Source organism: Lytechinus pictus, chromosome 10, assembly GCF_037042905.1.
Source record: "Lytechinus pictus isolate F3 Inbred chromosome 10, Lp3.0, whole genome shotgun sequence".
NCBI lineage: Eukaryota > Metazoa > Echinodermata > Echinoidea > Temnopleuroida > Toxopneustidae > Lytechinus > Lytechinus pictus.
In genome coordinates this window covers 8,346,283-8,356,139 of record NC_087254.1, presented here as the reverse complement: position 1 = coordinate 8,356,139, position 9,857 = coordinate 8,346,283, and the positions used below count along the sequence as shown (strand labels likewise).

General features: G+C 37.4%; 1 long non-coding RNA gene across 1 annotated transcript; it reads right to left on the bottom strand.

The window, feature by feature from the left end:
* Window positions 1–80: 80 nt before the first annotated feature.
* On the bottom strand, window positions 81–9,585 carry LOC129283535 (uncharacterized). The gene is made up of 3 exons (XR_010294967.1): window positions 9,503–9,585; window positions 7,381–7,461; window positions 81–5,110 (listed from the first exon to the last, which is right to left on the bottom strand). It is a non-coding gene; the product is annotated as an uncharacterized LOC129283535 (long non-coding RNA).
* Between the last annotated feature and the right edge of the window lie 272 nt (window positions 9,586–9,857).

The following is a 9,857-nucleotide window of genomic DNA, read 5'->3' as shown; positions in this document are numbered from 1 at the left end:
TCCTCCCTCTTCCTCATTTCTTCTTCCACCGTTTCCAACCGCCTCCGTTCCTCTTCTATCTTTTCTTCCTCTTCTCTCTTCTGTCTTTGCTCCTTCCGTCCCTGTTTCTCCTTCTCCCTTTCCTCATCAACTTCTCTCCTACTCTTCCATATCCTTGGGCCTGGAACGATAAGTTCTTAGGGTGTCAACTTCTTTGAGATGTTCCCTATGATTTTCCTCATAGTGCCTTCTCATGTTTTTCTTAACATCTTCATACTTGCATCGCTTACAGATTAATATATATTCGAGGTTGTGCGCCCGTGTTAGATGGTAGTTTATGGAGGGGTATGAAGTGAACTTCCTGGAGCAAAACTTGCATTTTATCTCCATCATGCTGTAGTGTAAGAAACAATTTGCAAAACATACAAGGCATATAATCGTATGTTGTCACAAACAATCCAATAAATATTATATTAAATGAAGGAAATTTCTAGAATGAATTTCCTAATAGAGCCATAATGGTGAAAATGTATTGTTTTGTGAGTTAAAGTTCAATGAATCGTTGTGGTGGAACCCTGTTTCTATTTGGATTACGCCTGATTTCTTGTGTCAACCAGTTTTTCAAAGGCTTTCCAGTATAAGCCTTTAGTCGATCGATGTGCACCACCTTTGGTTTGCTTCTCGATGATTCCTGAATTCGATACACAACATCTGAAAGTTTGGTTACCACCATAAATGGTCCTTTCCATTTCATGCTCAGCTTAGGGCACACTCCTTTCTTCCTTGATGCGTCGAATAACCACACCCAGTCTCCAGTCATAAAACTTCGCTGAATGATATTTCTATCATAAGACTTAGCCTGTCTTTCAGCTGCAATTCCAAGTTTTTCTCTAGCACCTTCATGTACCTCGTGTAACTTTTCCCTCACATCACTCACATAGTCTGATTCTTCTTCATTTGCAGGTGTTGGAGAAGGTAACAGCAAATCTACCGGCAGACTGATTTCTCTTCCAAGCATCATCATAGCAGGACTCTCTCCAGTTGATTCCTGGACTGCTGATCTGTATGCCAACATCGCGAATGGAATCCTCTCATCCCAGTCCTTCTGCTCATCATCTGGATCGAGCAATGACGAGACCATACCCAGTAAGGTTCTATTAAATCTTTCTATAAATCCATCTCCTTGTGGGAGTAGTGGGCAAGTCCTTGTTTCCTTAATACCAAACATCTTACACATCTCTGCCATCAGCCTTGACTCAAAATTCCTCCCTTGGTCACTATGTAGTTCTTTTGGTATTCCATACCGACAAATAAACTCCTCCACTAGTACCCATCTCCGCCTCCTGATCTGGTAATGGGTACGATTCTATCCATTTTGTGAAATAGTCTCCCACGACTAACACATACTTGTTTCCACTGTCCGTCTCGGGTAAAGGGCCCAAAATGTCCATCGCTACCCTTTCTAGTGGTGCACCAACTCTATATTTCTGAAGTGGAGCTTTATTCTTCTTTGGGGGGTTTTTCAGCCGTGCACAGATAGTACATCTCTTAATCCACAATCGCACATCTGCAGCAAGTCCAACTCAGTAATATCTCCTCTGTACTTTATGCAATGTCTTATTGACTCCAAGATGAGCAGCTGTTTGAGAACACTGTAATTCCTCCAGTACTGTACTTCGCAAGGAACGAGGGAGTACAATTTTCCAAGTTATCTCCTTCCCATCTTCTGATTCCCATCTCCTCATCAAGACACCTTTTTGTACCTCTAGCAAAGTCCAGTTTACCCAGTAAACCTTAGTAGCTGATGATAGGTGCGAAACATCTTTCCAGCTCGGTCGCTCACTGCATATTTCCTTCCATCTCAAAATATGCTTTATGTCTCCATCTTGTAACTGTGCCTTCCTGATTTCCTCTTCAGTTATTGGCGTAAATGTTATGGTAGACATCTCCTTTTCATCACACTCTCCAGCCTCCATGTCAAAATCTTGTGTTAAGTAAGCATGATAGAATCCAATATAGTTCACTATCGAAAAACAATAATATAAATTCAATTAATGTCACAGATTCACAATCAAATAGAAATAAAGTCTATTTCTTTACTTCTCTTTTCTTTCAGTCTTCTAAAATCTCCTACAATGTCGGCAATCGGTGCAAGGTCGTCTGGATAACCCATCAGCATTCAAGTGGACACGTCCAGCACGATGCACTAAGGTGAGTTGGTACTGTGTTATCACTTCAGGCCATCTGGCTAACTGTCCTTCAGGATTCTTAAACTCTAATAGCCACCTAAGTGTGCCATGGTCTGTTCTAACTTTGACTTGTTGTCCATACAGATAATGACGGAAATGCTTGAGAAAGTTTACAACAGCTAATAGCTCCCTCCTTGTAACGCAGTAATTCTGTTCTGCAGGATTTAGAGTCTTACTGGCATATGCAATAACCCTTTCCTTTCCCTCTTGTTCTTGTGAAAGTACTGCTCCTATTGCAAAATTGCTGGCGTCTGTATCAAGAATGAATCCAACATTCAGTCTTGGGTAGGCTAGAATTGGGTCTCTGACTAGATAATTTGATTAAATATTCAGACTGTCAAGAGTCCTTAAAAGGACTGCCTAAATATTGTCATCAAGTCAGAAATAAATTCATAATATAAAATGCATAAATTATCCAATTTCATAAATAAGATAATCAAATTATCAATTCAGGAGATTCCAGAAAAATAAATTAACAGTCAGCATCCATGTTCACTATCGTGACCATCAATTAATTTCTATCTGCTCCAAACAATTGTTTTCATGTCAAAAAGAGCACAAATAAGCACCAATAAATGCTTTCATATCTTCTCTAGATATCTAGCAAACAATTAGTAGACTTGACAAATCAATCAAAGTCTGCTAAAGAATAACAAAAGCTGCCCAATTTCTGTGAACAACTGATAAATCTTCGCTGACCATAAACAGTAATGCAACAGAGAATTGGTTGCCATAAATCGTCACTAACCAAAAAGGTGACGAATTATTTCAAATTCGTATGCCAGAAATTCATCATTAATCTCGCTGAATTCCCTGAATGGAACTTAGTATCAAATGATGACGTAACGTACTCACAGAGGAATGTACAATGTAGAAAGAGAAACAGAGAACGAGAATTCTCGAGAGAGTGAATGTGAATTGTGACTAGGAGAGCTAACTTAACTCAAGAGAGCTTGCAGACGATATGACAAACTCCTCAAAACCTCCCCTATTTATAGACTTTTGGCCCCCCCAGGATTTTGGCAATTTCTGAGCTCATTGCATTATGCGGCGGGTTGTTATGTAATTTTAGTGCTTTAAAAACCACTCTCTCCACATAAACATTACGCGGCGGGATGCTATGCAAATTCAATACTTTAAAATACCAAATGATAGCGCGTCTGTGCTCGTATGCGCGCATCAGAGCTTTAGATCCAAGGAAGAGTTCAAAATCCTGGCGGTAATCGTCTCAGAATAAAGGAAAATAACAGTATCCAAACATGAATGAAGAAATTCCACCAATAAATTAATGCTGTAATCAAGTTCCAGAGAATCTACACAAAAGGTAAGATTCTTATTTTGACTTAGAGCTATTTAAATGCTCATAAAATTTCATAACAGACCATACCGGTCCCATAAATAGATCATACTGCTGGCTCTACGTGAATATGGCGTGACTCAGCAGAAATATACCAATTGCTCTGCGCTAACACGTATGCGCGCACACTAACAATTAATCAGAGTAAATTCACCAGTCTCTCTCCGGAATTTAGGTCACAGTTCACGTAGTAAAAACAGCTGATCTCCGGCATTCAATGACTATACTGGCGTTCAGTTACGTGATGTAAACAAACAACACTCCAGATAAAAAGGAAATTTTGGAAATCTAAATATCTCTTTTTAAGATGAGATTTTCCTATTCACAAAAAGGGGTTTCCTTCACAATACTTACAACAATAAACATAGATTTGTAAAGCGCAGCTTCTGTATGGAATTTCATTCAGTCGTACCTGCTAAGAACTATTTTTTCTTAAAGATCTACAAAACACTTTTTTGACCGAAGCGATATTTTTAAATTTTGTATACATGTACCTGCCATGTCAGCCCATTTACCATTTTGTCTACTTTTGTTTAATATCCATTTTGTGTAACACCACTTTCATGTTGCCTATGTGGTCAGAGAAACTGTTTATGAATCATATTTTTAGTAGACAAAGTTAAAATCATAAAAAAAGTAGACAAAATGGATATTGGACATATTTCGAGTTAGTGGATATCAGACCAAGAGCCCGTAACACAAACTTTAGCAATGATTGTAGAACATATTTCTACGATTGATTCCATTGACTACAATGTACAATCAATCGTGAAAATCAAGTCTACGATGAATTGCTAACCTTTGTGTTACAGGACCCAAGTGACGTGTCAGCGAAATTATTAGAGTACAAAACCAAACTGGTTAATAGTTCATGTGGTATTAGATCCCGTCCTCACCTACATGTACTTTCCTGATGTGGCTTCCTTTAAACCACTTCGTAACATCAGTTAAGAAGATCGCTTCACACACCCAACAGACACACACTTTCATACTTCCGGGTGGAGACCGCTGCCGGAAGACCGCTGTGTCCTCATCTACGCTTAGACCAGTTTAACGAGGCAAAGTGGTCTTGAAAACCACATCATGAGGTGGGTTTCCAAAACTGGTTTGGAAGACCACTTAAGATTCCTTCTAATACTGTTTTGGGTGTTTAAACTGGTTTTCACCAGTGGCGTAACAGGCGGGGAGGAGGGGCTGCCCCCCCCCCCCCTGGCGAATTTCACCAGGAAAATTTAAAAAAACAGGGAAAAGAGAAAAGTGAGGGGAAAAGAAAGGGAAAGGGGAAGGAAAGGGGGAAAAGAGGAAAGGGGGGAAAAGAGGAAAGGGAGGAAAGAGGGAAGGAGAAGTAGCCAAAGTTATTGTAAACCAAATGAAATATAAAAGATTTCTCTAATTACCTGTGATATCCCAGTGAACTCTGTGCAGAATTCACTCAATATAGGGTGCTCATCGGGCATGACATACTGCTGGAACTCACTCTCTAACTGGCCATTGGTAGCATTCAGAAGCACCGCAGGAAACTCAACTAAAAATGCAAAAGATTATAATGATGATAACAATTATCACAATCAACATCATCATCATCGCCATCATCATCATCATCATCATCACCACCACCACCACCATCATCCTCATCATCATCATCATCATTGTCGTCGTCATCATCATCATCATCAACATCATCGTCATCATCATCATCATCCCTATAATGTGACTTGCTTAATCCACTCTGGTGAGTGTTTTCTTTTAATAACAAGTGGACCAGCTCTCGCAGTCTCATCTACATTACGCAATTCATACCCCAGGACCAAATCCAGTTGAAACCAATACGAGCAAAACCAATTGAAACCAGTTGGCCAACCGGTTTCAATAGGGAAATTGGAACAAATGGTTCCCATTGAAACCAGTTGCCAATTGGTTCCAGTTAAATCCAATTGGGCAACTGGAACCAGTTAGCAATAGGTTTCATTTGGTTCCAGTTGAAATACTAAGTTCATTTATACCTCAAATAATAATAATAATAATATGCTGTAACGCGCTTTGAGCCATTCAGGGAAAAGCGCTTTATAAAAATTGGCTATTATTATTATTATTATTATTAAATGACCTTTGACCTTTCCTGAAAGACTTGTTATTCAATGGTAATTTGATTGTGGATCAAATCTATTTTAATTATTTAATAGAATCAATAGCCCCTTGGTTCATAAGAATGAAGGTGTTCCTGTAGATATTGGAAATCAGTTTCAGGGGTCTGAATTTGAAAGGTTTTTGCTATAAAGTGCTATCCCCAAGTTTCCAAAAGATTTGATCAAGTACTGTAGTGCAGCACTGGTCATTAATACAGATGCATACATGCAGATCATGTTGACTAATGATGTTTACTTATTGGTGTGAAGCCTATTCCTGAAAAATAAAATCATTCATCAATTCATCATAGACCAGGGGGATGTTTCACAAAGATTTAAGTATGACTTCAATATTTAGAGTCGCACTTAAATGTCTAGTTGCGTGCGGTATAAAAGTCATGACCGTATTGGTCAGATCAAACCAAGAGGGAAGCGCACTACTGCATATTGATCAATAAGATTGCGCATTGCATATCATGTAAGCATCAGCATTTAAGTGCGACTCTAAGTCATACTTAAATTTGTGTAAAACACCCCTCAATTCCATTACCAAATGGGCAAGTTTTCTCAAAAACCTTTCCTCCTTCTGTAGGCAAATCATGCCTGACATATACATGTAAAAGCAGGATGCAGAAACTGCATACCAGGTGACTAGAATAGCATGTCAATGAATACTTTAAGAAGGTATTTGCTGCATTTCTACTTTGCATGCAATTGCATGTTGATATTACATTTTACTTGGCCAACTTTACCAGTCGCTACCATACACATTGTTGCTTTATAGTGGATCTAATGAAAACCACAATTCAAAAGAATATATGAATAATCAAGACATCAACGTTGGTGCTAAATCACCATGCCATTAGAGTTCAAATGATCTTCTGATCATGCGAAGAATGGAACTATGAACTGGTGTATAAGTATTGCCTTCTCACCTTTTAAATATACAGTAACATGCGCGCACATGAGCAACGAAACAAATTTGCAACATAAAAAAGAGCCTTGATTTATTCTAGTATGAAAATCCATAAGAAGATATATAAAAATATAATGCATTTGAAACAAAGTAGAACAGTGTAATTGGGTCGTGTAACATCTTTGTATAATCCCAGTTGAACAGAACCATTTATGAAAAAAAAAAGTATTTTACTTTCATGCATCAATTTCAAACTGAGTCTCGTCTATTATCATGACAACATATTTTCATAAAAATACAATTTTTTGAGAAAAAAAATCTCCATTCCCATGTACAGGGGTGGATCCAGGATTTAAAAAAGGAGGGGGCACATTTCTTTGGAAGAAAAAGTTGACAAGCAAGCCAAAAAAAAAAAAAAAGCTTTTCAACCCAAAATTAATATTTTGTACCCGAAAAAAATTGACAATAAAAAAAAAAAAAAGAAGCTTTTTAACCCAAAATTAATATTTTGTACCCGAAAAAAATTGACAATCTGAAAAAAAAAAGAAGCTTTTCAACCAAAAATTAATATTTCGTACCCGAAAAAAATTGACAATAAAAAAAAAAAGGTCTTTACTTTCAAAAGAGGGGGCACACCTCTGTATTAATGGCATTTTTACATTACAAATTTTAATTTGGCTTCTCAAAAGGGGGGGGGGGGCACGGGCCAGCTGTGCCCCTCCCCCCTGGATCCGCCAGTGCCCATGTACTCACTTATCTCTTGGTTGGTATTCTTTTTGTCTTTCCAGCAAGTTGATTCAAAATCAATCACAATGAGATAAGTAAACGTCTGACCTGGAAGAAGAAGAATTTAATAATGTAGCCTGGTATATATACACATCCACTCTTTTATACTATGTATTAAAGACATTATAACTCAGTGTATTTAATACACTAAAGATAAGCACAAGATTTTTTTTATACATACAATTTCTCTTTACTGCTTGAAAGTGTTCACTTCTAACAGACTATAAACAGTGCGTATCAAAAAAAAGTTTACACTTTGAAAAAGCCCCGGGAATTAAAAAATATACATGTGGGTAATTTTTTCACATATAATCTTGGGTTTGGGTCTCATCTATCCAATGAAAGTAAAAGTTTTGTCAGAATGTTACACTTGAGTGAGCACTGTCCATTTTTGTAAAGCTCGCAGAAATCTGTTTGCGCAGAAATGCTCGTTTTCACGCTGTGTTAAGGGGAAACGGCGAAATCAAACTTACCCTGCGAAACATTTCTCATACATTTCCTTTGCACTTTTAGTCAGTTGAAATAAGACGGATACATTCAAGCATTTTGTAACAATTTTGTTACCCAAATCGAAATGTCAGCACTTAGTAAGCACAACCTTTACCCTTTTTGTGCCAGCTGGATCTGAGGACATAACTGAATCTGAACAAAAGTTTAAATCAGACATCTCCAGCATTATTTCACTCAGTTCTTATCATTGAAAGTGGGTTTACATTTCATTTTTCATTTAATACTTGTTTCTCCACACTTTTCCCAAGCTTGGCAATGATTAACAAAATGAAAATCAAGCTTAAGCCATTCCATGTAAATCACAGCTCAGTGTAAAGCAAATATCGTCACGATGGCCTCGGTGTGTGGGGGAGAGGGGTGGGGTGAAATGCTCTCTTCGAAGTGTTTTGGGCAAGGAAACAAGTCAAAAAAGGTAAAAGATATCTTCAAATCAATTTTAATAGCTAAATTCTATGTGTTCTTCATGATTAAGGTCTACTTTTATTCGCATAACTATTTCAAAGTTCTGCGCAAATCTTTTTTCACTAACTTTTCAAAAGTAAGTGGTGCTCACTCAAGCGGAAATATTTTTTGACAGTTATATCGTCATTTGATTAAATGGACCTGTACCAATGTTAAGATGTGGAAAAGTGTTCAGGATATTACAAATGTATAATTTTACAGGATTTTTTCAAAGTGTAAACTTTTTTTTGATACGCACTGTATAATGTAGTAATATATATCCAACCCATCTAAATAAAACTAGCCTATAAAATCTAGGCAGAGGTGGAATTAATATTATCTTTGATGTTGGTATTAAATGCTTAACACTACACGCGGAATGGAGTAAGATTACCTATACAGTAAGAATGATTGTATCTGTATCACTTTAAAAGATCTTATAAACCATATTGGGGTGACAGCTCTCATGATGCTCTTTATGCCTTTTTTTTTTCATTTTGAGTGGGCGATTAATAATAATATATAGCATTTATGAGGCGCCAATTTATCTAGTTGCCTATTCAATGGCGCACTATATATTACCCCGGCTGTCGCTCCAGCTGCTAAAGGCGCTTGGTGCATTCAAGGAATTAATCCTGCTAGGTACCATTCTCCTCTCCTGGGTTGAGTGCAGCACAGTGTGGATAAATTTCTTGCTGAAGGAAAACATGCCATGGCAAGGATTCAAACCCACGACCCGTTTGAAAGGCGAGAGTCAGAACCACTAGACCACGATGCGCCCACAAAATGACAAAATTTACTCCTATATATATATACTTACAAGTTCATTTTCTTTTAGCTTTAACACCGTAAGACATTGTCTTTAATAACCAAAAAAAAGAAAATGCAGGAGTTTTTTAACTGCTTTTCTGATTGCACATAGGTCCTACATGTAAGAAATTTAGAGAAAAAAAATAGAAGTAAATTTTAGACCAAATTCACAAAAACATTCACTTTTTATCTGTCATTGGATCTACATGTATGGTAAGTCTACCTCTTGCTACACTGGCAACCTAAAGGACAGCTTTTGAAAAACTTCTCAAATGAGACAAATATATTTCTGTCTCTAAAGTAAATCTACATCTACATCTATACTCACATGTCCTTGACTTCTGAGCACCTTTGCTTTTTGTTGCATTGGCTTTTGATGATGAAACTCTTTTCCTCAGCAATCCCAGTTCCCTGGAAACAGTACAAATCAAAAGGTTGAAAGAGAAAGTAGAGTTAGTAGCCTATCTCCTAATTGTAATCTCAAGTTAATAGTTTTAGTAGTACAGTCAGTCCGCAAGCCCTGAAAAAGTAGCTTCTTTTATCCAAGTGATATTCATGACTAGAGGGTTTTTGCATAGTTAATGAGCTTGGTGCAAACCAAAACACCTCTTTTTATTCGGCCATTGCTGCTCTAAATATTGACCAAATTTCATGTTTTTGGTATCTTTGTAAAGAAGAAGAAT